The sequence below is a fragment of the Nerophis lumbriciformis genome, linkage group LG08 (assembly GCF_033978685.3).
Source record: "Nerophis lumbriciformis linkage group LG08, RoL_Nlum_v2.1, whole genome shotgun sequence".
In the NCBI taxonomy this organism is placed as follows: domain Eukaryota; kingdom Metazoa; phylum Chordata; class Actinopteri; order Syngnathiformes; family Syngnathidae; genus Nerophis; species Nerophis lumbriciformis.
In genome coordinates this window covers 11,225,001-11,252,278 of record NC_084555.2, presented here as the reverse complement: position 1 = coordinate 11,252,278, position 27,278 = coordinate 11,225,001, and the positions used below count along the sequence as shown (strand labels likewise).

General features: G+C 40.3%; 2 protein-coding genes across 6 annotated transcripts in view; one reads left to right on the top strand and one right to left on the bottom strand.

The window, feature by feature from the left end:
* Positions 1–27,278, bottom strand: part of wdr25 (WD repeat domain 25) — a 323,171-nt gene that overhangs the window by 201,906 nt on the left and 93,987 nt on the right. The window contains exons 9-10 of one of the 3 annotated variants that reach the window (XR_009815994.2): positions 24,588–24,721; positions 23,732–24,511 (exon numbers count right to left, since the gene is read on the bottom strand). The exons of 1 other annotated variant lie outside the window; for it this stretch is intronic. The gene's annotated coding sequence lies outside the window, so the exon portion shown is untranslated. Of the gene's footprint in view, positions 1–23,731; positions 24,512–24,587; positions 24,722–27,278 lie in introns of those variants that run through there. One more of the 3 variants, XR_009815995.2, reaches the window with a different exon arrangement.
* The window catches only part of begain (brain-enriched guanylate kinase-associated), a 156,920-nt gene that overhangs the window by 93,318 nt on the left and 36,324 nt on the right, over positions 1–27,278 (top strand). The gene's annotated exons all lie outside the window — the stretch shown is intronic.

The window sequence follows — 27,278 nt, the reverse complement described above, 5'->3', positions numbered from 1 at the left end:
GTCGGTTTCGCTTGCATACGATTCAAACCGATATGGCTCAATAGCTTCAGTTTCTTCTTCAATTTCGTTTTCGCTACCTGCCTCCACACTACAACCATCCGTTTCAATACATGCGTAATCTGTTGAATCGCTTAAGCCGCTGAAATCCGAGTCTGAATCCGAGCTAATGTCGCTATAGCTTGCTGTTCTTTCCGCCATGTTTGTTTGTGTTGGCTTCACTATGTGACGTCACAGAAAAATGGACGGGTGTTTATAACGATGGTTAAAATCAGGCACTTTGAAGCTTTTTTTTAGGGATATTGCGTGATGGGTAAAATTTTGAAAAAAACTTAGAAAAATATAATAAGCCACTGGGAACTGATTTTTAATGGTTTTAACCATTCTGAAATTGTGATAATGTCACCAATCACTAAATCAACGCCCCGGTAATTGATGATTGTGTGTGTGTGTGTGTGTGTGTGTGTGTGTGTGTGTGTGTGTGTGTGTGTGTGTGTGTGTGTTGTGGCAATGCTTACTTAATGGTGACATCGCTCTGTTTACACAGTCACCTTTCGAGGACCTCTGACGGTATGGGGACAAAAAAGCAGGTCCCCTAAAGAGAAACCTTTTTAAATGATAGTCAGATCCATTCTGAAGATGCCTAAGTGATTTTAAGCATTGGCCCATAAAACATGTTTGCTAAAAAGTAAACATATTTAACATCTAATTTGAACTTCTTTTTTTTTTTTTTTTTTTTTTTAATGGTCCTCAGTAGTCACGTACAAATTTGTGTGAATTATGCAAAAGTATTTAAATTTGGTCCCCATGAACCATATTAACTCTTTTTCCCCAGGGTCCCCAGTAAGAATGATCAGCACATTACTTCATCAATCCAGAGATTTAAAGACGTTTATGAGCTAACTGGGCAGTGGCCATTTTACCTCATTTTCTTAGGCCTCCACAACCTGTAGAAAGGGTGGTTCCCACAAGTGATGATCAAAAACTTGGTCCCGATTCCAAATGATAACATGTGTGTGTGTGTGTGTGTGTGTGTGTGTGTGTGTGTGTGTGTGTGTGTGTGTGTGTGTGTGTGTGTGTGTGTGTGTGTGTGTGTGTGTGTGTACACGGTATTTTGAAATGTCTATATATTGCTCATTTTGTTATATGTCTGTCTGTTTGTCTTATCTATATATCTATCCATCTATCTATCTATCTATCTATCTATCTATCTATCTCTATATGATATATATAGAGATAGATAGATAGATAGATAGATAGATAGATAGATAGATAGATAGATAGTGTTGCGTTTTGGACCAGTTGTTCCTCCCAGGGAATTCAAGTCACAAGTCGCTCCCAAGCTCTTTACGACACTTAAAGCTGAGTAGAAAAACCACCACAGACAGAATAGGTATTTTGTAATATATTTGCAAAGCTTTGCATATACATTGAGACCAGTCCAGCATAGAACAATCAATCGCGCCGCCAAGATGGTCTGCCCCCCCCGACCAAACCCTCTCCCCTCTTAAGTCTCTCTTCCTCCCACCCTGGCAGTCATGTCTCTCCAGCCAAAAAAAATGCCCATTATCTCTCTTTCTAACATTCCTCATTCAAGGTTAAGCACACAGTTTTGCAGACAACCAAAAGACCACAATTGGAAGAAAAACACTAGCTGTTTTGTAATGTGATTATGAAATAAAAAGAAGTAACACTTAAATTCGGATATATGTAAATATCTGCCTCCGACAATAGATAGATAGATAGATAGATAGATAGATCAGACAGACAGACATATAACAAAATGAGCAATATATAGACATTTCAAAATACCGTGTACACACACACACATCTATCTATCTATCTCTATATATATCATATAGAGATAGATAGATAGATAGATAGATAGATAGATATTTAACATTAGACAATAGAAATAAGGGAACTTGTCACACTTAAGAATAAATAGGCCACCCTAAGAGTGCTCTGGAGCGCTCGTAGATTTTGTTCTTAACTACGAACAAATCTCAGCTAAGAAAACATTGGTGAATACATAAATCTCCTTAAAAACTTCATAAGTGGGCCTAAGAACAAAATTTATTCTTAAGAACGGTTGTTGAATGAGGCCCATTGTCGTCATTGTTATTCTTAGGCCACATCCGTCACCATTTGAAAAGGGCTTATCTATAGTTCAAATTCTCTTGAAGCTATAGAGCAGGGGTGTCAAACGTACGGCCCGCGGGCCGGATCAGATGAATTTGCGCAGTATAGAAATGAGCTGAAATGTTTAAATGGAAGAAAATGCTGTTTTAAATGTGTCCACTAGATGTCGCAATAGCAAGTCTTTGCATCCTCTGCGGCCAGAGCGCCATGTGTCGTGTTGAGATAGAGCTAATCTTTCCGTGTTTGGACACTACGTACTCACGCTGTTTATTAGTAATGGTATACAAAATGTGGATAGGTACATTCATGCATTGATTGGCAAAGATGTTGTTGGTAATGGGGACACATTTTTTGGGGTGCACATCAATATGCGGAAATAATGTGTATCCCCTTCTAACTTCATGTGTGATTTTGTTGTAGATGATGCTACACACATATACACTATATTGCCAAAAGTATTTGACCACCCATCCAAATGATCAGATTCAGGAGTCCTAATCACTTGGCCCGGCCACAGGTGTATAAAATTAAGCACTTAGGCATGGAGCCTGTTTCTACAAATTTCGACAATTCAATGTTCCCAACCTTGTGAGAACAGTTTGGAGCGGGCCCCTTCCTCTTCCAACATGACTGTGCACCAGTGCACAAAGCAAGGTCCATGAAGACATGGATGACAGAGTATGGTGTGGATGAACTTGACTGGCCTGCACAGAGTCCTGACTTGAACCCGATAGAACACCTTTGGGATGAATTAGAACGGAGACTGAGAGCCAGGCCTTCTCGACCAACATCAGTGTGTGACCTCACAAATGCGCTTTTGGAAGAATGGTGGAAAATTCCTATGAACACACTCTGCAACCTTGTGGACAGCCTTCCCAGAAGAGTTGAAGCTGTAATAGCTGCAAAAGGTGGACCCACATCATATTAACTCTACGGCTTAGGCACTTCAAGTTTATATGTGAGTCAAGGCAGGTGGCCAAATACTTTTGGCAATATAATGTATGTATTGAATAAACCACATGATGTTAGTACATCAGTTGAGGAAAAAGAGTAAATTACATTAATAACATCCTGTAATTTGATTATGATATTGTTATTCCTTTAGAATAAAATTACTAACAATGGGAGCATTTTAAAATTTCTGCCAGACTCAATTCCACCTATTTGACTGATGAAATAGTCAAATAGTCAAATTTCTTCAGAAAGTATAAATAATGAAAAATAAAGACAGAATGCTATCATGTAAGTGTAAAAAAAGCAAACAAAAAAAACATTGATATCTACATTTTCAGAATGTGCTTGCGTTATTTTTTCCGAAAAAGAAAACAATCTGAAGTTGTCTTTATTTTTAGGTGGTCATGCCACGATTTTACCAGTCCGGCCCACTTGGGAACAGATGTTCCTCCATGTGGCCCCTGGGCTAAAATGAGTTTGACACCCCTGCTATAGAGTCACTTAGCAACATGTCTCTCCCAGTGGGTGCACAAAAAAGTCTCAAGAACCTATTAAGTAAAAATGAACAGAAACACAAGCACTTTAATATCAAAGCCAGCCTAGACGTTTCCTCCGATTGCTACCAAACTTGAGCCACATACAGAAGACAGGTGGGTGACGCTGAATTGCGAATAATTGTTTTTCAAAGAATGTGGGCGGAGCGTGGTGGCGAAATTTGATGAGTCGCCACAAAACACGAAACCAATAATTCAGCTCCACATGGTTTGACCGATTGTGTTGTTGTGAGAGTGCCACCCGCGAGAGAATGCCATTGAATTATTACTAATCAGTCACAGTAGTCCACCCCCAGCTGTCCTGCAGCTCTTAAAGCACTGCCACCCCCAGCCCACATCTCAGGTCGTATCACTCGGAGGGTACTACCAAGTCATGTTGTGGAAATCCCAAAGTCAAACACCAAAATGCCTCGACAGGAGCTTTTTCCACGCTGCTACTACAATATGGTACATCCTTCCCCCTTGTGGTTGATAGAGACATTACATCAAGCAGTATTCATGCCTTTAAAACGGGGGCCAGCAACCCGCGGCTCTTTAGTGCCGCCCTAGTGGCTTCGTGGAGCTTTTTTTTTTTTTTAAAAAGGATTGAAAATGGAAAAAGATGGGGGGGGAAATATTTTTTTTGTTTTAGTATGTTTTTTGTTTGAGGACAAACATGAGACAAACCTTCTCAATTGTTTGAAAGCCCACTGTTTAATATGTTTGTGTATATGCTTCACTGATGAGAGTATTTGGTGAACATCATTTTGTCCTACTAATTTCGGCGGTTCTTGAACTCACCATAGTGTGGACTGTAACGCAACAGTTTGTTTACATGTAAAATCTTCCACTCCTTCTTTTGTCTCATTTTGTCCACCAAACGTTTTATGCTGTGCGTGAACGCACACAAGTGCACGTTGTTGATGTTATTGACTTGTGTGGAGTGCTAATCAGGCATATTTGGCCAGTGCATGACTGCAAGCTAATCAATGCTAACATGCTATTTAGGCTAGCTGTATGTACATATTGCATCATAATGCCTCATTTCTGGGTATATTTGAGCTCATTTGATATCCTTTACTTTTATCTATTACTTTTTTGTAAGTAATATCGCAACCTGACAGACTTTGTCAACCTTAACACGTCAACAGCAGCACTCAGCGGCCGCAGACATGACACTGACCCACAACTAGTGATGCCCCGATACCAGAATTATTTTGATACTTTTCGGTTCTTTTGTAAATAAAGAGGACCACAAAAAAATCTTACGGTACATTAAACATATGTTTCTTATTGCAAGTTTGTCCTTAAATAAAATAGTTAACATACAAGACAACTTGTCTTTTAGTAGTAAGTAAACAAACAAAGGCTCCTAATTAGTCTGCTGACATATGGTGTGAGGAATATATACATATATATATATATATATATATATATATATATATATATATATATATATATACTGTGTGTGTATATATATATATATATATATATATATACATATATATATATATATATATATACACACACACAGTAAGTATATATACACACACACACGCACACACACACACACAGCTCCCAACCATTTTTTTTAACCCATTGCGTCCCCCGAGTCAAAAAGTTTGGTTTATAGGGTTAGGTGAAATAAGTGTTCAACTTCACCCTAAACCCTTCGGTCTCAAAAATTGTCAATTTATGAATTAATGGATGTAAAACTGTTTGTTTATTTTGTTGACCACTGACCGAATAAATAATAAACTAACTGACTAAAAAATATACATTGGCTTTGCTATATACATGTTACCAATTAGCATTAGTGATTTTACATGGCAATTTCAAAACCCACAAATTTGGTAAGGAAAAACAAAACTATGATGCACATTAAGAATCAAACAACTTGTGTGTAATAATCCCAATACTTACAGCATAAACACTTTATAGGGCTCAACAAAACACATGGCAAATACCACTTCCTAGCTAGGCAACACACCGTAGTCTATACAATACTGCTATTTAATGTCTTAAGATTGTAACTGCATGTAAAGCCTACTATATAAAACTTGAAAATGAGACTCAGAATTGTAATAAGAAAAAAAAATAACACCTGGACAGCACAGTTATCATAATCAGATAATTTTAAATGCTACATAAAACATTTATTAACTCACTCAAAATTACCGAAAAATCAGTAATGTTGAATACCAGTCTCGAATCCCAGATATCGGGATTTGGTACCATTTCGGTTTTAAATGTTAAAGGTACCCTTCCCCATTGACGCGTACCAATCTGGCACCGGTATCAGTTAAAATGCAAACAATACCCATCCCTACTAACTAGTGGGGACAAGAAATTGTAATTCATGACGCAGGTTAGTCTGACGAGTTAGGCTTAGGCTTTAGTGTAGGATATTTTTCATGCCCACAAAATGTTTAGTTTTCACTTATGCAAAATGTATGAGTAGAGATTATGTGAGTAGCACTGAAGCTGTTTGTGTTTATATTTGACAAGAAATGCATAATCCGCATAGCCTCCCACAGTTCTCACTAAGACTCCCATAAAAGATGCAAGGAGGTCATGCGGATTTGCGAAACCGAGTTTTCCCAGCCCACTCTAATAAGAACTAAACATTTTATGACCCAAAGTTGGACCTCAAGTAGCACACTTATTCCACCACATGAAACCCGGCCATCAACTCGTTCTTTTGTGTGACGTCTTCTGGTCTCTCCCAAGTTGTTAAACACAGACAGCCAATATAAAGTGTGTTAAATCCGACAGAATTAATGAGGCTGTGCTGTTTCAGAAGAAAAGTAAATCAAGAGTCGGTTACGAAAAGTCTATTTTTAGGGCGGGAAGCCACACATGTGAGGCCAAATGGGTGGTCAACAAAACACTGGGGATGTTTATAACAATTTTAGCATGAACTGAGGACTACTCTGTGGTTTTGTAGTTACTGTATGACTCTGTATGAAAAATGTTGCCTCTGGCTTTCTTTCCACACTGGTGCATGTATACAGAACAGAAACTGAAAGAAAGTAGAAAAAAGGCAAGTGTGAGGGGAAAATAAAACTTTATGGCTGCATTTGTGTGAAGGGGGACAAAGTCGACATGCCGATAAGCTTCGGAGAGACGGGCACTCATTTGAGTGAAAGTGCATCCCACACAATGCCAAGACAGCGGTGTACTAAGGCCCCCTTCTACACTAAGGTTATCCAGGGTAAATCCCACCTAACCTTATCCTTATCCACACACAGGCAATGGTTGTTTAAGACCCCTGGCGCAAAGCGACCTAGTACGTATGCGCGGAAAATGCACACGTCATAGTCACCTCCAGTGTTGCTTTGTGTGCAAGTTCTTAAATGTCATGGGGGGGGGGGGGGGGGGGGGGGTTAGGTTTGGTTGTTATCATCAGTCATCAACAATTGAGAACAGAGAAATGGATATTGAAACAGTGTAGGTCTGACTTGGTAGGATATGTACAGCAAGTAGTGGACATAGAGAGAGAGAGAGAGATCAGAAGGCATAAGAAAAATATCTGCATTTGATTGTTGGGGAGAGTGTTAGTTTAAGGTTGAAGTTGCCTGGAGGTGTACTTTTATTGCAGTTTTGAAGGAGGATAGAGATGCCCTTTCTTTTATACCTGTTGGGAGCGCATTCCACATTGATGTGGCATAGAAAGAGAATGAGTTAAGACCTTTGTTAGATCGGAATCTGGGTTTAACGTGGTTAGTGGAGCTCCCCCTGGTGTTGTGGTTATGGCGGTCATTTACGTTAAGGAAGTAGTTTGACATGTACTTCGGTATCAGGGAGGTGTAGCTGATTTTATAGACTAGGCTCAGTGCAAGTTGTTTTACTCTGTCCTCCACCCTGAGCCAGCCCAGAAGTGGGTAGGAGTGAGGTGGGATCTGGGGTGGAGGTCTAGAAGTAATCTGACTAGCTTGTTCTGGGATGTTTGGAGTCTAGATTTGAGGGTTTTGGAGGTGCTAGGGTACCTGGAGGTGCATGCGTAATCGAAAAAGGGTTGAACGAGAGTTCCCGCCAGAATCTTCATGGTGCTTTTGTTGACCAGAGAGAAGATTCTATAGAGAAATCTCGTTCGTTGGTTGACCTTTTTGATTACCTTGGTTGCCATTTTATCACAGGAAAGATTAGCCTCTAGAATAGAACCTAGGTAGGTGACCTCATCCTTCCTGGTGATAACAATGTCACCCACTTTTATAGTGAAGTCATTGACTTTCTTAAGGTTTATGTGGGACCCAAACATGATGGATTCTGTTTTACCTTCACCTTCATTGTCCATTTGTTTTTGGTGACTTTATATACTCTGGACCTAGACGTTGAGTCCGCGACATACATGGCGGACAATAACTGATACAGTCTGCTTTGCCAGTCCAAAAGCATTCACCGTTTTCCGTAGTCTTCCCTCGACAGCCAGGTAATACAAAGCACACGCTACCTTTTTTTAATCACATCCACGGGAGCCCGCATTCTCATTGTCTCTCCTTCGACAAATGGGCGAAGTATTTCGGTAAGTAGAATCACAGCTGACCTGGACATTGGAAAGTTCTCTTGCCGTCTGAGAAGTGTTGTATCCCAAATAGCTGCAATCGCTTTCTCTTATGGTATTCATGTGTGATTTCCACAAGGCAGCAGCAGCACTCAGTTGTAATACACTTTTTCACCACTTGTGGCAGTAATGACAATATAAAACAGAAGAAGTCAGAAGCTAAAGTCATAGAAGTTTCTTAAGCACACAAATTATGACCAAACGGGTAAAGCTACTATAGACAGTTTAGTAAAAAAAACATACTCGTTATTAATTTTGTTTATTTTAGCAGAACATAATTGTAAATCGTTGATTTTGTCAGTCCCTTCTTATGAAGTATATTTGGTTAGTACTTATTTTTCTTATCAACCAAACCTAAGCCTAATGTTTATGTGTTAAATAAATAATAACTTACTAATAATTAATAAACACGTGGTTTTATATCATTTGACAAGGTTGTAAACTGCAGGTTAGATTTAATCATTGAAAATGATTAAAATCAAGAGTAAGACTACTAATTCATCGTTAGTCCCGGGCCCCTCTGTCGTGAAAAAGTTGGGCCACGACGTCAAAAATGAAGACCACAAGGAAGGGTTTTAAATGTAGAAAAAAAATCATTCAATGTAACCTTTAAATTAGGTTCTATTTGTATTATTTGTATATTCTATATATTGCAGTGCAGTATTTGTCTTATTTTATATCAGTTACAGTATAATGTGGCAATGTTGTGAAAATTTTCACCATCCCAAGTTTCATTTCAGGGTTACGGGTTAAACCGCTCACAACAATGGGCGTCTAATCTTGGCATTGCTGTATCTTCACTGTTTCAGACATCACTTTTTTTTTTTTTTTTTAACAGTCATAAGTTTGGTCTTCTGAAAGTTTACAGAATTGTGTATTAAAACATGTCACAGGTTAATGTTACAGCGTTGGTCTCACTCCCCACAGAAGTCGGTCTATTGCCCATGTAAGCGGGTCCCTCCACGAGTCTTTGCAAAAGTCAGCCCGATCAAGAATTTTTCTCTCTTTATATAGTAAAAGAGCAGACAAGTTCAAATCGTTCAAAAAGTCCATGGTTTAAATTAAAATTAATCTATTTATTCAACTTATTCTTCTTCTCCAGATTCTGGCGCGCTCTACCTTCTACATTTTTCACCCGATTCAAACCGTTCCAACTTCAAACTGTTTAACCTATTCGGGAATCACAGGCTTTTCCTTGACACATTCGGAAAAATTCCCAGATTTCCGAGAAGTCCACGTATTCCAGAACATTTTTCCCATTCAAAATTAATTGGCCATTTTTCAAACTTCCACCATTTCCACATTTTTCAACGTGGTCAAACCATTCCACCTTCAACACATTGCACCATTCTGGAAATTCAAAATAAAATAAATTCTAGGATTTTCCAGAATTCCTGCTTTTCCAAAACCCTATTTCCACCCTTTTTTTTGGCGACTACTCCTTCCACATTTTTCTACACATTTCAACCGTTCTACCGTCAAAACATTCCTCTTAATCAGGACAAAAAACTAAGTTGTTTTTGAACTGGAAAAATTCCTGGTTTTCCATGAAATTCCAGGAATTCCGTAATACCATTTCTCAATTCAACATGTGACTGCTTCAACATTTCTTGACCGATTTGAAAAATTCTAACACGAACCATTTCAACTCATTTAGACCATTCAAGCTTTTTACCATTTTCAGAAAAATGCCTGCTTTTCCCAAAATTCCCAATTTTTTGGGAAATTCCCATTGAAATCAATAGGACATTCCTCAAAGTTTCCCAACTCCCACATTTTTCATCTGATTCAAACTGTTCCAACTTCAAAATATTCAGCCTGTTTGGGAATTGTGTGCTCTACTTCAACATTTTTTTTTTTTAATTCCAAGATTTCAGTTCAATTTCAGCCTTGGAGCATTCACACACAATTCCTTCAGGAAAGTTAAAGTTAAATTAAAGTACCAATGATTGTCACACACACACTAGGTGTGGTGAAATTTGTCCTCTGCATTTGACCCATCCCCTTGTTAGGGGAGCAGTGGGCAGCAGCAGTGGCCACACCCGGGAATCATTTTTGGTGATTTAACCCCCAATTCCAACCCTTGATGCTGAGTGCCAAGCAGGGAGGTAATGGGTCCCATTTTTATAGTCTTTGGTATGACTCGGCCGGGGTTTGAACTCACAACCTAATGATCTCAGGGTGGACACTCTAACCACTAGGCCTCACTCATCTAGTTAGAATTATTATTCTAATTTGAAAATATTAATATCTGAGGCTAGTTCCTCCTTTTGAAGAATTTGACCTTTGTACCATTGGAGGAACACTTTAACTTGGGGTTACGCATTCTTCTCAGCCTTGTACCAGTGATTGGAAACCAAAACATGCATCAAAGTCTCCAAACCCATAGATAGCAACAGCAGAAGGTTGAAGATTCAGACGCCAAATGAAGTTTAAGACAAAAGAGTGTACTTGAACTTAAGTGAACCCAAGTGTATATTTTTACTTTAACGTTCTAACGACCACGACAATCTGGTAGACTTCAATGCGAGCGAGGTTGAGCGACAACAGCTGGAAGTAGCATCAGAGTCGGCAATATATAAACAATCAGCAACTGTCCAGTCAAAATGGAGATTAACTCTTTTGATGCACTTTATCTTGGACATCAATAACACAGCTTTGACGTGATTGATATGGAATGACAAAACAGATAATGCTAACACGGTATGCTAACACCACAGCTAATGATGTAAATGAGGTGTGGTTGTAATGTGTAAGTATGTGTCAATAAAAGGGCATTTTATGATTTAATTGAATGTTATTGTTATAATTTTATTGCATCTTTTTATGTATATCTTTAATTTAGGTAGCCAGGGACTGCAGATGGAAATGAGCTATTTAGCTATAATCTGGTGCAGAACATATCTGTCTTTGAGCTTAATGTTTCTGTGCATTGTCCCTTCAAATAAAGACTAAACTAAACAACGACTGTCAAGTAGACAGTACATTTCCGTTAAGTTGTACTGTAATCCAGTGTTTTTCAACCACTGTGTTCAACACTAGTCTACCGTGAGATACAGTCTGCTGTGCCGTGGGAGATGTCATTTCACCTAATTGGGTTAAAAATATTTTTTGCAAACCAGTAATTATATTCCGCAAATAACGTGTTGTTGTTGAGTGTCTGTGCTGTCTAGAGATTGGCAGAGTAACCGTGTAAAACTCTTCCATATCAGTAGGTGGCAGCAGGTAGCTAATTGCTTTGTAGATGTCGGGAACATGGTTTGTCGTGATCACAAAATGCAGACAACAACGGGAGGCAGTGTGCAGGTAAAAAGGTATCTAATGCTAAAACAAAAGGCGGGTGCCGCTGAGAAAAGGCATTGAAGCTTAGGGATGGCTATGCAGAACGAAACTAAATCTGAACTGGCTGCAAAGTAAACAAAAACAGAATGCTGGACGACAGCAAAGACTTACAGCGTGTGGAGCAGCAGACGGCGTCCACAAAGTACATCCGTACATGACATGACAATCAACAACAAAATAGGAGCGCAAGACAAGAACTAAAACACTACACACAGGAAAACACAAGAAAACTCAAAATAGGTCACAATATGATGTGACAGGTCGTGACAGTACACCTACTTTGAGACAAGACCTATAGTGATGCATAGTTGGTTATGGTTTGAATTCACATCCAACAATTGCGAGAACGACTTTTTACTGTCAATATCGGCTGCTTAGTTTAATTTTTTAATGTTTTCTGCTGGGGGTGTGCATCGGAATTTTTTCAATGAAAAAAATGTGTCTTGGCTCACAAGAAGTTGAAAAAACACTGCTGTAATCTACAGAAGAACACACTCAAGGCTACTTTATTGGGTGACACGGGAGTAAAGGTGACTATATGGGCGTTGTTTCCTGTTTAGAGGACTCTGAAAATATTTGATTTATTGAGAATAATCCTACTTTGTGGAAATCCGTTTATTGCGGTTATTGTTCGATCCCAATTACCCGTGTTGCGTCTGACCAGTCTTCCTCTCAGGGAATTAAAGTCACAGGTCAATCCCAAGTTCTTTAGATGACATACATGCTGAGTAAGAAGGACCATCAAGACAGAATAGGAATATTATCAAGTTTTACTAAAGCTACACAAATGTGGTCATACCGGCATCTTGAATTGGTCTAACATTCAAACGGGAAGAGACAACTTCTTGAATACGAAAACAGCCCCCACCCTGTCCAGAAAGGAATACAGCCTCATTGTTTTAATATAGATAAGATAAAAAGGGAGTACTCCAACTCCCACATTCCAAGCCTTCAAGGTAAGGCACACAGTTTACTTGCGGACATAAGATACATACAAAAAGAGTACACATGGGAAATTATTATCTGCGTTAAACATGACTATGAATAAAGAAAGAACTCTTAAACATGTATGCATTCTCCACACCCGCGATAAACAAGAGGTGGCTGTACTTTTCTGGGTTGTGTGTGGAACGCCCCGGGCGAACAAAGTAGGGCTCGACTGCTCCGGCTCTGACGCCTGATTATTGTGGTACCGCTGTGTGAAAGGGACTCTTGTCTAATTTAACCCACACGGTTTTCTTCCTTTGTTCTCCCTATAATTACTGCGGCCACTAGAGAGAGAGCTTATGACTTAATGAGAAGTCTTGGCCCGTATTGTTGACTGCCAAGAGGAAAGCAGTGAAGGAAACGTATCTAATCAATGATTGCACCAATGTAATCAATGCTTCTAATTGGCACCAAATTGGTCATCTAAGAATATGCAGGAGCCTTCCATTCCCTCTCATGGTAATAACAAGTCGAGGGATATCGGGGACACAGTGACACATGTCTATAGTAATTGGTCTAAAACCTGCCATGCGGCCCTGTTATAAAACTATTACATCTAACCGCTGCTCTGCTAACCTCAGCTGCGGCCGTCCAATCAGATCAGCTCAAGAGCATCGCCCCGGCCCACCCCCGAGAGCTTTAGAAGCCATCAGTGCAAATGATGAGCCGGGCCCTACAAGTGAGGTCCACCCGTGCGACTTTAGCGTCTTGATTAAAGTGGATCGTAATCTCATCACAAGTTTGATCCCCCCGGGGCTTTTCGGCCCGCCGCACACCTTAATGGAAAAAGGACTGTAGGAAATGATTAGCAAGCATGAATATTGACCCCCCGACTAGCTAAACAGGCTAAAAGGGTTCGGCAGGCTGAACTTGATGGAGTCCGACGTGTTGAAGGGTTCGGAAGGCAACGTGGCGGATTTGCCCTGTTGTCATGGCAACACGTATTTACATTGCAGCACTTAGCTCCACTGCTTTGCCTTCTTTATCATAGTGGTATGTTTATGTCATTATATTGCTTGCTAGAAATAGTAGACAGGTAAACAGTGTTAGAGTGCTCCCACAGTAGGTAGGCTTACCAGTGATGACAATGAGGGATAATCAATCCTTGCAGGATTTCACAAGCTTTTATGTGACTGTTGCAGCATAAAATGCCTGATTTCACAGCAGCTTTTACAAAAGGATGTAGTAAATGTTGCAATGTTTTTTTCATTACTACTGTACTGCATTAGCTTGTGACTCTATGATAGGCTGACCATATTCTGAAATCCCCAAAATCCCATATGCGTGCCAAGGCGGGCAGCACGCCAAGGCGGGGACTAGGTGAAAATTTGCCAATGATACTCGAACTTGCTTTATAAATAATATATTTATTTAAATAAAGCTTTTTTTCTCCTCTGTTGACAGCAGAGTTGGCGCTAGGAATTTTCAAACAGTAAATTTTTGGGGTCCCACTTTTTTGTAAGCGTTTTGAAAAAAAATTATAAACGCATGCATTATCCTGTTATATCTCACATTCTATATTGTGTTTTGGAAAAAGGTTGTCATAAACGTTACTTAATTCATTAAAAAAAATAATTAAAAAAAATAAAACAAATTTGTATACATATGTAAATGTATTCAGTTATAAACATTCATTCACTTTCTACTTTCCTTCATGGATCTGAACTTTACCGCTGCTGGTAGTTTTTTCTATGTTTTTAAGTTGTAGGTGTATTTATTTCAGTATAAAAGTGTAAAAAGTGTTTTGCTTCGGTCATGAAATGATAATGGTGTGCCAGGGCATAAATACATTTTATATTTAACGTTTAAATCTTTGGAGTCTACATCAACTTCAAATCTATCCCTCATTTCAAAATGTTTTAGTTTTTTTATGTTGTTTTTTTGTTTGTTTGTTTTCCCCCCTTTTTTGTCAAATAAAACTATGTTTTTAATGGCGCAAACACAAAATATGCAAAATCTTCCACCAAAAATATTTTTCAAAGTGCAATATTTGATGTGAAGTAATCGGAACCTTGGCGGGGTTGGGGGGTGGGGGGTAGCGGGGGTTGTATATTGTAGCGTCCCGGGAGAGTTAGTGCTACAAGAGGTTCTGGGTATTTGTTCTGTTGTGTTTATGTTGTGTTACGGTGCGGATGTTCTCCCGAAATGTGTTTGTCATTTAGTTTGGTGTGGGTTCACAGTGTGGCGCATATTTGCAACAGTGTTAAAGTTGTTTATGCGGCCACCCTCAGTGTGACCTGTATAGCTGTTGACTAAGTATGCTTCGACAATCAATCCGCCCTATCGCTCTCTCTGTCTCTGCCCCTCCCTCAACAATGCTGCTGCGTGCGCACACACCCCTTCTTAACCCCGGATGTACATTGAAAATACACGCAACCCTGACTCAAAATGCCGGACATTTGAGGCATTTAAAAAACCCCGCCCGGACAGCCCCGCAAAAGAGGACATGTCCGGGGGAAAAGGACGTATGGTCAGTCTACTCTATAAATGTGTTATCAGTGCTCCAAGTGTTTTTGTGACCATAACGGAAAAATCACAGAATTTCAACAAATCTAACAAAATATGCTATGGATGAGTATCATTTACATTTTAATCGATACTCGTACCAAATAGTTTTTTGGGTTTTTTTTCTAAACATACAATTGACAAAAGTAAACACAAATACATGAAATGCTGTTCTCCCCCCACCAAGTAAAATAAAATAATAATAAAAACTACATATATATATATATATATATATATATATATATATATATATATATATATATATATATATATATATACGGTCGGAGTAAAGTTGGAAAAAATCTAAATCCTCTTGCCCATATAGAATAGCGGAGAAGCCTCACCCAATAGCATTCTTTTTGTATTGTTTCAGTTTCATAAATTCATCAAAAAGTCACCGTGGTGTTATTGAGTGTGTTTGTTTGGGCCAGCTTCAAAACATACCGAATGTCCAAAAAGCTACTTTTGCAATACTGATGTTCATAATTACAGGGATTTGTGAATGCAACCTTGCTCGCCGTAACCGTCATTGCTGCATATTGCATTATAAGGAAGTGCTCTGTTATTGTTGTGGCGGCGACTGGCAAGTCTACTGTAGCTCTGCGGTGACAGCAGTATGATAAGGGGATGCTGTTGGCGTGTTAAAGGCAGTAGCAAGTTCAAATAGAGCGTCGGAATCTGCCTGTTTCTGTCGGGACGCTACATTACTTACAGGACCTTGCTTGCACTAATATCATCGTCGAGCAGTTATCAATCAATCAATCAATCAATCAATGTTAATTTATATAGCCCTAAATCACAAGTGTCTCAAAGGGCTGCACAAGCCACAACACACGTTATTGCAGGTTGCTGCGACCACATTCAATAGGCAGCGAAATAAGGCACCGATAGATTCTTTGTTTCTCGGTTAGGGTACGACTGTTTATGCTGGCATGGGTGCCATTATGGAACTGGGTTAATTATTGAGTGCATGGTTCGGAAAGCAAACATGGACCACTAGTTTTATCACCGCACAGAGAAACAAAACCTAATTTACAAGTTGACACAACATGGCAGACAAAAGCACATTCTTTTAAAGGCCTACTGAAATGCGATTTTCTTATTTAAACGGGGATAGCAGGTCCATTCTATGTGTCGTACTTGATCATTTCGCGATATTGCCATATTTTTGCTGAAAGGATTTAGTAGAGAACATCGACGATAAAGTTCGCAACTTTTGCTCGCTGATAAAAAAGCCTTGCCTGTACCGGAAGTAGCAGACGATATGCGCCTGACGTCACAGGTTGTTGAGCTCCTCACATCCGCACATTGTTTACAATCATGGCCACCAGCAGCGAGAGCGATTCGGACCGAGAAAGCGACGATTTCCCCATTAATTTGAGCGAGGATGAAAGATTCGTGGATGAGGAAAGTGAGAGTGAAGGACTAGAGGGCAGTGGGAGCGATTCAGATAGGGAAGATGCTGTGAGAGGCGGGTGGGACCTGATATTCAGCTGGGAATGACTAAAACAGTAAATAAACACAAGACATATATATATTCTATTAGCCACAACACATTCAGGCTTACAGTATATTTAATATGCCACAAATTAATCCCGCATAACAAACACCTCCCCCCTCCCATCCATATAACCCGCCAATACAACTCAAACACCTGCACCACACACTCAATCCCACAGCCCAAAGTACCGTTCACCTCCCCAAAGTTCATACAGCACATACTGTATATTTCCCCAAAGTCCCCAAAGTTAGGTACGTGACATGCACATAGCGGCACGCACGTACGGGCAAGCGATCAACTGTTTGGAAGCCGCAGCTGCGTACTCACGGTATCGTGTCTGCGTATCCAACTCAAAGTCCTCCTGGTAAGAGTCTCTGTTGTCCCAGTTCTCCACAGGCCAATGGTAAAGATTGACTGTCATCTTTCGGGAATGTAAACAATGAAACACCGACTGTGTTTGTGTTGCTGAAGTCGGCCGCAATACACCGCTTCCCTCCTACAGCGTTCTTCTTTGCTGTCTCCATTGTTCATTGAACAAATTGCAAAAGATTCACCAACACAGATGTCCAGAATACTGTGGAATTTTGCGATGAAAACAGACGACTTAATAGCTGGCCACCATGCTGTCTCAAAATGTCCTCTACAATCCGCGACGTCACGCGCTGACGTCATCATACCGAGACGTTTTCAGCAGGATATGTCGCGCGAAATTTAAAATTGCACTTTAGTAAACTAACCCGGCCGTATTGGCATGTGTTGCAATGTTCAATCAATCAATCAATCAATGTTTATTTATATAGCCCTAAATCACAAGTGTCTCAAAGGGCTGCACAAGCCACAACGACATCCTCGGTACAAAGTCCACATAAGGGCAAGGAAAAACTCAACTCGATATTCGATATATAGCTCAATATACAAGCTTCGACCAGACAGTTGATGTGTGTGTGACAAATTTGGCCAAAATTCAGAAGATTGCCCAAAATGTGCGATAAAGTTGCAGGGATAAAACAAAGTTGCGAGGCCGCGCATAAATCCAGGGGATTGGTAGAGTTTGCATGAATTTGCGTAATTTCAACTTTGTGCAATCCTGCAGGGTTCAGATAATGTGATGATAACCATAGAGGAGGAAATGGAACTGTCGCAGCTATAGTGGTCCTGGTGTGTGTGTGTGTGTGTGTGTGGCTACAGGGACGATAGGAAAGCCTTAAAGGTTACAATTTATATTGAAAAGTCATATTTTTAGACTGTGACTTGTGATATCCTGAAGCCAGCTTTTTAGTTTAGATGGTGGAAAAAAGCTTCTCCTCCCCAATTCATCACACACTGTCACACCCGCGCGCGCACACACACACACAATTACATTCTCGTCAGGTGAAAACTGACATCTTTTCAAAGCGCCTGTCAGAGCACATAGAGGAGAAACGCTGGGCTATTTTCTTCTCCTTCTCCCTCATTGCCATTTGGTTTGATGTGGCGTCATCAAAGGCATTTCAATAGAGAGGAAATGGTGTTCCTTTGTAGGAGACGGCCGCAACAAAGACACGATCAAATCGGAGGTGTAATTAAAAGAGTTCACAGAGAACGGAGAGAAAGAGCAGACAAGGTCAGCCGAGGAAGCGACAAACACTTCCCGCTGGAAGGTGACAAAAAACACTTGTGATGACACTGCAAGGATTCAGATCGAGATGAAGATGGATTATGACGCTACGCTGATGAAATATAGTCACCGCAGCTCAAACTTAGCTTGAAGTGTCAAGATCATCATTCTGCAGTTCATCCCTCTGTCAAAGTCTATCAATTATTGTGCCTGCCCTAAAGTAACATTGCTGTATAATTTACATTGATGCATGCACAGGGCCGCCCCTCTTTATACGCTCATTACGTGCTGTGCATAGGGCGCCACGATCAAAGCGTGAAGAAGCGCATGTTAAATGTCAATTAATCAAAGACATATAACACTTTTCCGTGTTCCTAGCTGCTTCATGCTCTGTCACCGATAAAAATACAATGGCACATTTACCAACATGGTCCCATTGGCTCCTGTGGCACAAAGCGTTAGTGCTTTGTGAACCTGCTCAGTGGCCTAGTGGTTAGAGTGTAGGTTGTGAGTTTAAACCCCGGCCGAGTCATACCAAAGACTATGAAAATGGGACCCATTACCTCCCTGCTTGGCACTCAGCATCAAGGGTTGGAATTGGGGGTTAAATCACCAAAATGATTCCCGAGCGACCACCGCTGCAGCTCACTGCTCCCCTCACCTTCTAGGGGGTGGAACGAGGGTGATGGGTCAAATGCAGAGGGTAATTTCACCACACCTAGTGTGTGTATGACTATCAGTGGTACTTTAACTTTTTAACTTGATACCACGTCACAGGAGCCAGGCGTGCCGTTTTAACAGTTTTTAATGTACATGTAATGTCAAGAACAATCTTTTCAGACGTCTTTTCGCTCCAGACTTTCCCACCTCTGTCCTCCGCTGGCCGCTCACTGTTAAAGACAACAGATGATTAGATCACCACGTACCACCTGTGAAATCTAATCACCTGCCAGCTGTGTCTCGCCGTCACGCACATGCCCCGCCCATGCCCCGCCCTAGCCGATGGTGCTCCGCCCTCAACACCATTGACAGAGGCGGTGACCTTTGCTCCTGCAAGCGCGCTGATCACACCCTCCCTCCACAGATAGTCACACACACACACACTAGCTGTGGTAAAATGATCCTCTGCATTTGACCCATCCCCATGTTCACCCCCTGGGAAGTGAGGGGAGCAGTGAGCAGCAGCGGTGGCCACGCTCGGGAATCATTTTGGTGATTTAACCCCCAATTCCAACCCTTGATGCTGAGTGCCTAGCAGGGAGGTAATGGGTCCCATTTTTATAGTCTTTGGTATGACTCACGACCTTCCAGTCTCAGGACAGATGCTCTAACCACAAGGCCACTGAGCAGGTCTTTTAGTACAAATCATGCATAAAATATACTCATGTTAGATTAAAGAAGTAAAATAATTGTTTCACATGAATAAAAAAGTGTGCCAAAAAATTGGAATTGGGAGCCTCCAAATAAAATCCTGCTAAGGGCCAAAATGTTGCCTGTGGAGGTTTATACATAAAACAACCTTAGTTTGAGTATGGAAAAGTATGAAGGTTCAACAGCTGACAATGATAATAATGTTTTCCTGTGATTTAGTAAAAAAAAAAAAAAAAACCTGTTCAGTGGTACCACGATTTTCATGCTAGTGCCTGCCTTACAAAAATAAAAAATAAAAATTGTAACAATCATTTTGAGCTGAGGGCTCTGGTTTTAACTTCAGATTGTACGAATTTGTGTGGCTCTACTGTACACGGCTGAACATACTTGTTTTGCTCTGCTAAAGTTAAAGTCCCAACGATTGTCACACACACACTAGGTGTGGTGAAATTATCCTCTGCATTTGACCCATCCCTATGTTTACCCCCTGGGAGGTGAGGGGAGCAGTGAGCAGCAGCGGTGGCCACGCTCTGGAATAATTTTGGTGATTTAACCCCCAATTCAAACCCTTGATGCTGAGTGCCAAGCAGGGAGGCAATGAGTCCCATTTTTATACTCTTTGGTATGACTCGGCCGGGGTTTGAACTCACGACCTTCCAATCTCAGGGCGGACACGCTAATAACCACAAGGCCACTGAGCTAAAAACACATTCTTTATCGAACCGGGTGAAAAATCCTCACTGAGATGTCTTTCACAAGAGTAATCTGGGTTAGAAAGCTGCACGGACGTCACATTAGAGGAAAAATAGACAACTGTTACACATTACTAATGATGAAAAACACAATACACTACAGTGTGGTAAAAAAAAAAAAAAAGGTTATAAAAGAGAAACTCTGTTAATTAATAAGGGACGTGTAGGAAAAATTCCAGAGTAGGTTTTGATGCAATCATATAAGCCAGTGGACCTACAACAACATTTTAAATGCAATGCACTGGAGCAATAATAAAATGGGGCGCGTCGTTTTATTCCTCACACAAATATCCAGTACAGAGGTTGTAAAGGAGCTGTCAGTGGTGCTGAAAGTAATTGTTTTCTCGGGTAATCCTCCTAAGAGTCTTTGGCAGGGCCGGGTAACTAACCGGTGCTGGGCGGCTGGCAGGAAATCAAAGTTTCACTCCTAGGAAGATTACTGCTCACCTTATTAGGGAGGCACCGTCCTGCCCTGCGTTGAGCAGCGCAGTATGTTTAGAAAAAAGCAAGGCGTGCGGGTGGTTGCCACCAAGCAAGGGGAAGGGGGAAGTTTGATTTGTGGTGAAGATAAACGTGAACCTTGTTCTTCTCTTTATCATCCTCACCCTGCACGCTGACATGTGACCTGTGGCTTGGCAGCTGTATAGTCTACACTTTATCATTGTCCAATAGCTATTTTTAAAACAGTCAAGTAAATCAACAAATTAAATCGATTCTTTTCATTATTTTTTCATCGTGTAGCAGCCCATGTGAAGTCGTGGATCAACTGACTCTTTAATCAATGCTATCACATACTAGATGAGGCAATCCCTGAAGGAATTGCGTGTGAATGCTCCAATGCTGAAGCTGAACTGAAATCCTGGAATTTTATTTTAGAATTGTTGACGTAAAGCACACAGTTGCGGAACAGGCAGAATATTTTGAAGTTGGAACAGTTTGAATCAGATGACAAATGTGAGAATTGTGGAACTTTGAAGAATGTCCCATTGATTTCAATGGGAATTTCAGAAAAATTTGGAATTTCGGGAAAAGTGGGAATTTTTTGAAAATTGTAAAAAAAACTTGAATGGTCTGAATGAGTTGAAATGGTTGGTGTTGGAATTTTTCAAATCGGTGGAGAAATGTTGAAGTAGTAACATGTTGAATTGAGAAATGGTATTACGGAATTCCTGGAATTTCGAGAAAAACTGGAATTTTTCCAGTTCAAAAAACAACTTAATTTTTTTTTCCTGATTAAGAGGAATGTTTTGACGGTGGAATGGTTGAAATGTGTTGAAAAATGTGGAAGGAGTAGTCGCCAGAAAAAAGGGTGGAAATAGGGCTTTGGAAAACCAGGAATTCTGGAAAATACTGGAATTTTTTTTTTACTTGGAAAAAAGATAGGTTGAATTTCCAGAATGGTGGAATGTTTTGAAGGTAGAATGGTTTGAATAGGTTGGAAAATGTGGAAATGGTGAAAGTTTTAAAAATGGCCAATTCATTTTGAATGGGAGAAATGTCCCGGAAAACCTGGAATTCTGGGAAATCTGGGAATTTTTGGAATTTGTCAAAGGAAAGCCCGTGATTCCCGAATAGACTGAACAGTTTGAAGTTGGAACGGTTTGAATCAGGTGAAAAATGTGGGAATTGTGGAACTTTGAAGAATGCTCCATTGATTTCAATGGAAATTTCAGAAAAATTGGGAATTTCGGGAAAAAAGGGAATTTTTTTGAAAATGGTAAAAAACTTGAATGGTCTGAATGAGTTGAAATGGTTGGTGTTGGAATTTTTCAAATCGGTGGAGAAATGTTGAAGTAGTAACATGTTGAAATGAGAAATGGCATTACGGTATTCCTGGAAAATCTGGGGGGGGAAAAACAACTTTATTTTTTGTCCTGATTAAGAGGAATGTTTTGACGGTGGAATGGTTGAAATGTGTTGAAAAATGTGGAAGGAGTAGTCGCCAGAAAGAAGGGTGGAAATAGGGCTTTGGAAAACCAGGAATTCTGGGAAATCCTGGAAAAAATTTTGACTTGGAAAAAAGATAGTTTGAATTTCCAGAATGGTGGAGTGTGTTGAAGGTGGAATGGTTTGAATAAGTTGAAAAATGTGGAAATGGTGAAAGTTTGAAAAATGGCCAATTCATTTTGAATGGGAGAAATGTCCCAGAAAACCTGGAATTCTGGGAAATCTGGGAATTTTTGGAATTTGTCAAGGGAAAGCCCGCAATTCCCGAATAGGCTGAACGGTTTGAATCAGGTGAAAAATGTGGAAGGTAGAGCGCGCCAAAATCTGGAGAAGAATAATAATATGTATTTGAATAATAAATAGATTAAGTTAAAAGTTAAAGTACCAATGATTGTCACACACACACTAGGTGTGGCGAAATTATTCTCTGCATTTGACCCATCACCCTTGATCACCCCCTGGGAGGTGAGGGGAGCAGTGAGCAGCAGCGGTGGCCGCGCCCGGGAATCATTTTTGGTGATTTAACCCCCAATTCCAACCCTTGATGCTGAGTGCCAAGCAGGGAGGTAATGGGTCCCATTTTTATAGTCTTTGGTATGACTCGGCCGGGGTTTGAACTCACAACCTACTGATCTCAGGGCGGACACTCTAACCATTAGGCCACTGAGTAGGTCACTAGGCCACTGATGAATTTTGGTGTAGAAAACCATATGTGTGAATGCTTTGGAGCATTATAATAAATGACTATTACCAGCTCTGTTAATCTATATACCCAGACTCACAATTATGTGTCTGCTTATTTAAAAAGCACATAGTTTTTCATCTTTGTGGTGTAGACCATCTTCCATTAAGATCATCAATATTAACTGACTTTGCGACGATGCGTTTTATACCACACGCCGAAATGTCACAGGAGCAATTGGTTGTGCATCTTTAGCATTTAAATGCGAACACAATCCCTTCCAGGCTGTTTGTATTCAGCATAAACCAGTTTTTTGAATCAGTTCCAGAGTCAAACTGAAGCCATCATAAAATCTTGAATGAATACCTTCTTGGTTGTCATACAAGTGTGAAATGAAAACTTAAACACTGTGTAGTAAAATATCAAAACAATGCATTGTGTACCCACCTACGGTTAGTCTGACACATAACACCGACGTACAGGGAAGACTGCTGAAGACGAGTCTCTCTTTTTCAGCGTTCTTTTCATACAAGTGTGAAAAGAAAGTTGACCGTTGTAAAATAAAAGTAATAACAATCAATTGTATACCCGCCTGTATTTGCCGTGACGTCTGGCGGACATCGAGGGAGGCAGAATTGCTGCATAGAAGAGTCAACCTTTTTAATTTTCTTATCCATCCTACAAGTGTAAAAAGAAGTCATCCACTCAATATCAAAAATCGGTGTCACAAAATAGTAATATTTCAAACCCCAAACTCGAATTTTCCCCTTTGAAGTCATCCCCCATGGAGTCAAATGCACTTTATCAGAGTTCTCTGCCACGGCTTCAGGTGCTTCAGGAAGGGTTCTTCAGGGACTTTTCTCAGCTGACCATCATGATGTCATGTCAAAACAAGTCCCCTTTAGTGACAGTGAGCAGACAAGTCCAAGTCCAAAATCAAACTCATGTTAATCGAATGTTTCGATGTGAGAAGCATCCACAAGTGTTCTGGCCACGAGGCCGGACGATCCACCAGCACGTCAACAAAGACATTGTGCGCCATTTGCTTTGTTCACCAAAAAGGGTGAAAAAAGGCGAAAGTTGTGGCAGGACAACCTGTAGATGCTTCACCATAAACAACACGCTTGCTCACAATGCACGGAGCAGCCAACAGTTTTTAGCCGAGTAGAACATTGCTGTGATGAAGCAACCCCTTACCCCGACCTGGTTCTGCATGGGCTTTATTTCTCCTTTTTCTCGAACTCAAGGGGGCCGTCAAGGGGAGCCGTTTTAAAGACATTAAGACAGCCTCAACGACGGAACTGCATCCTGGAGGAATGAGAAGGTAAAGGTGTTACGTGCGGTGGAGAAGGAGACGGCACTGAGACAGGGACATCGCTTAGCCTTAGTCGTGTTTATTAAAATAATAGAACGACGTGTGCAAGTAATCCAAATACGTGTGGTGTGACTATGTGAAGCGAAGTCCAAAAGGAGGAGGCAGGTTCGGAGGTCCGTGGGAACGCAAGAGGTCAAGGGCAGGAGCGAGGCTTCAGAGTCTGTGTCCAGGCGAGAGGTCGAGATCTAGGAAGGCAGCAAGAAGACAGGAGGGAACCCAGGGAGACGAGACACACAGCTCGAATCCAGGGAACGAAGAGGAGCTGCAGGGTGACGACACAGGACACAAGACGATGAGCACGGAGGGGAAACAGAGAGCTACAGACGTGTAGGGCTTACTGTATGAGACAAGTAGCTACGTTCTGGCACTGGAACGCAGGATCTGCTGGCTTATGAAGGACGTGGAGCTCTCATCAGCGGCAGGTGTGTAGATTGCTGATTGTGTGCAGTCACAGATTGTGTGGCGGCAGGGGCTTCAGCCGAAACAATATGGAGGTTAATTTGTGTCTTGATTACGAAAGCTTTTTTGTGACACTGAATGTTGAATTTTTTGCATTTGAATTTTGTGAACTGAATTGTTTTACCTCTAATTACGTCGACAATTTCAGTGGAAAAAAATTGGTAACAAAATGGGTGTGTTTTAAAATTCCGTGTGTAAAAATTCAGTGTCTTTGTAAAAAAAATTAATCTCAGAAAAATTTGCCGCTCAAAATGCAAGACCCAATGCGATCGACCCTCTTTTGGAACCAGCCAATGAGGTATCAAATTTGAAGTCACGTGACACGGGTTTTTAATAGAGGCAGGTAATGCAGCACTACACGCCACCAGGCCATTTAATGTGCTGTATGCGCTTGGATCCCTTTTTGTGAACACCTTACACAGTGGAGGTTGCTGTGCATTAGTATAAAAAAAAAATCACAATATTCCGCAAAAAAGGATAAAAGCTGATCACAAGATGGTGCAAACACTCACACAATTAAGATTGCTACTAAAAACGTTCCAACAGACCGGACTGAAATTTTAGATTTTTACTTACTAAGACACTAAATACAGAATGTGTGATTTACAATATCAACTATGTGAATGTGAGTGTGAATGTTGTCTGTCTGTCTGTGTTGGCCTTGCGATGAGGTGGCGACTTGTCCAGGGTGTACCCCGCCTTCCGCCCGAATGCAGCTGAGATAGGCTCCAGCACCCCGCGCGACCCCAAAAGGGATAAGCGGTAGAAAATGGATGGATGGGAACTATGAACAACAAAACACTGAATATTGAGAATATATGAACGTTGCTCCTCTACTTCCCAGACCACTGGCTTGATCAACATCTTTTATAATCGAGCAAGAAAGACAAAGATGCAACAAACACGACCAAACATAAACGCAAAGGGTAAAAAATATCCACATATTCGATATAATATCATGTTTCTGCAGAACTCTGTTGTAGAAATCTGCCTCCGTCTGACACTCTCATCTCAGGCTTGTTGCTGTGTAAACAGGGCTTGTTTACACTCTGCTTCATGCCTGGTCTGCATGAGCTGCTGTGATGTAGATCCTATGGTTACCGTAGTAACCCTTACGTCCATCAAAAGTGAAGATTCTAACCATTGGAATCATTTTGATAGTTTAGAAACATCCAGTATTATTATATTATGTTGTATTATGCCCAGGAATCCAGAAATGCCTCTCTGGAATATAAAGACAATATAACATACATCCATAAACGTGGATGCATATGCAAAAGTGCAATATATTTATCTGCTCAGTAATCTATTTATTTATATCTGCACCTTATTGCTTTTTTATTCTGCACTACCATGAGCTAATGCAACGAAATTTCGTTCTTATCCGTACTGTAAAGTTCAAATTTGAATGACAATAAAAAGAAAGTCTAAGTCTAAGGTAGCCCAGGTAAACTTCCTTTTTTCTGTTTTGCAAGACCAGTGTCACGTCACTTCAAACTTGACACCTCATTGGCTGGTCCTGAGACATAATTGATTGCTTCTGTCTTAATTTACTGTGTTGTGGTCTTGCGTTTTGAAGCAGAGAATTTTTGTGCACTGTATTTTTTTACACTCAATTCTTATACACCAAATGTTAAACATTGATTTTTTTATACTCCGAATATTTAAAGACTAATTTTATTAAACACACATTTTGCTACCAATGTTTTTCCTTTCAATTGTCAGCATAATTGGATGTAAAAAAAAATTCAGTTTACAAAATTCAAATGCAAACAATTCAATTACATAAATTCAGTGTCAAAAAAAGCCCCTGTAATGAAGACACAAATTAACTTCCATATAGATGTATCCAAAACGCGTGCAAACTCACGCCAAAATGCATGAACTTTATCACGAGTATCCAACTTTGTAACAACATTTCCATCCATCCATCAATCAATTTTCTACTAGAGCCTATCCCAGCTGCACTCGGGCGGAAGGCAGGGTACACCCTGGACACCTCATCACAGGGCCAGTAACAACTATTACAAGCAAAAAAAAAAAATTCATCCAAGGTCCCCTTTAAGAATGTGGATTACCTCAAGAGGGATTACTTCAGAGGGGAAAACTTGTCGGTTGGATTTGCAATATATTTCCTTTGCAACGCCAGTCCTGGAACTTTTCTGACACACTTAGGGCCTGATTTACTAAAGCAGGGGTCCCCAAACTTTTTGACTCGGGGGCCGCATTGGGTTAAAACAATTTAGCCGTGGGCCGGGCTGTGTACATATACAGGATATATATATATATATATATATATATATATATATATATATATATATATATATATATATATACGAATTCCTCGCGCACTAATTGACTGAAAGAGTGCGCATTTGATGTCACGTTATCGAAGGAAAAATGCATTTTTAGACCATATTATTTGCCCGAGCGGTTCGGAGACACCAAGAGTAACAAGCGTTAAAAATGGATTAGAAAGGACAGATTTAAAAAACTAATAATTTAAAAAAAATATATATAAATATATATATATATATATATATATACATACATATGCATGATAACATGAA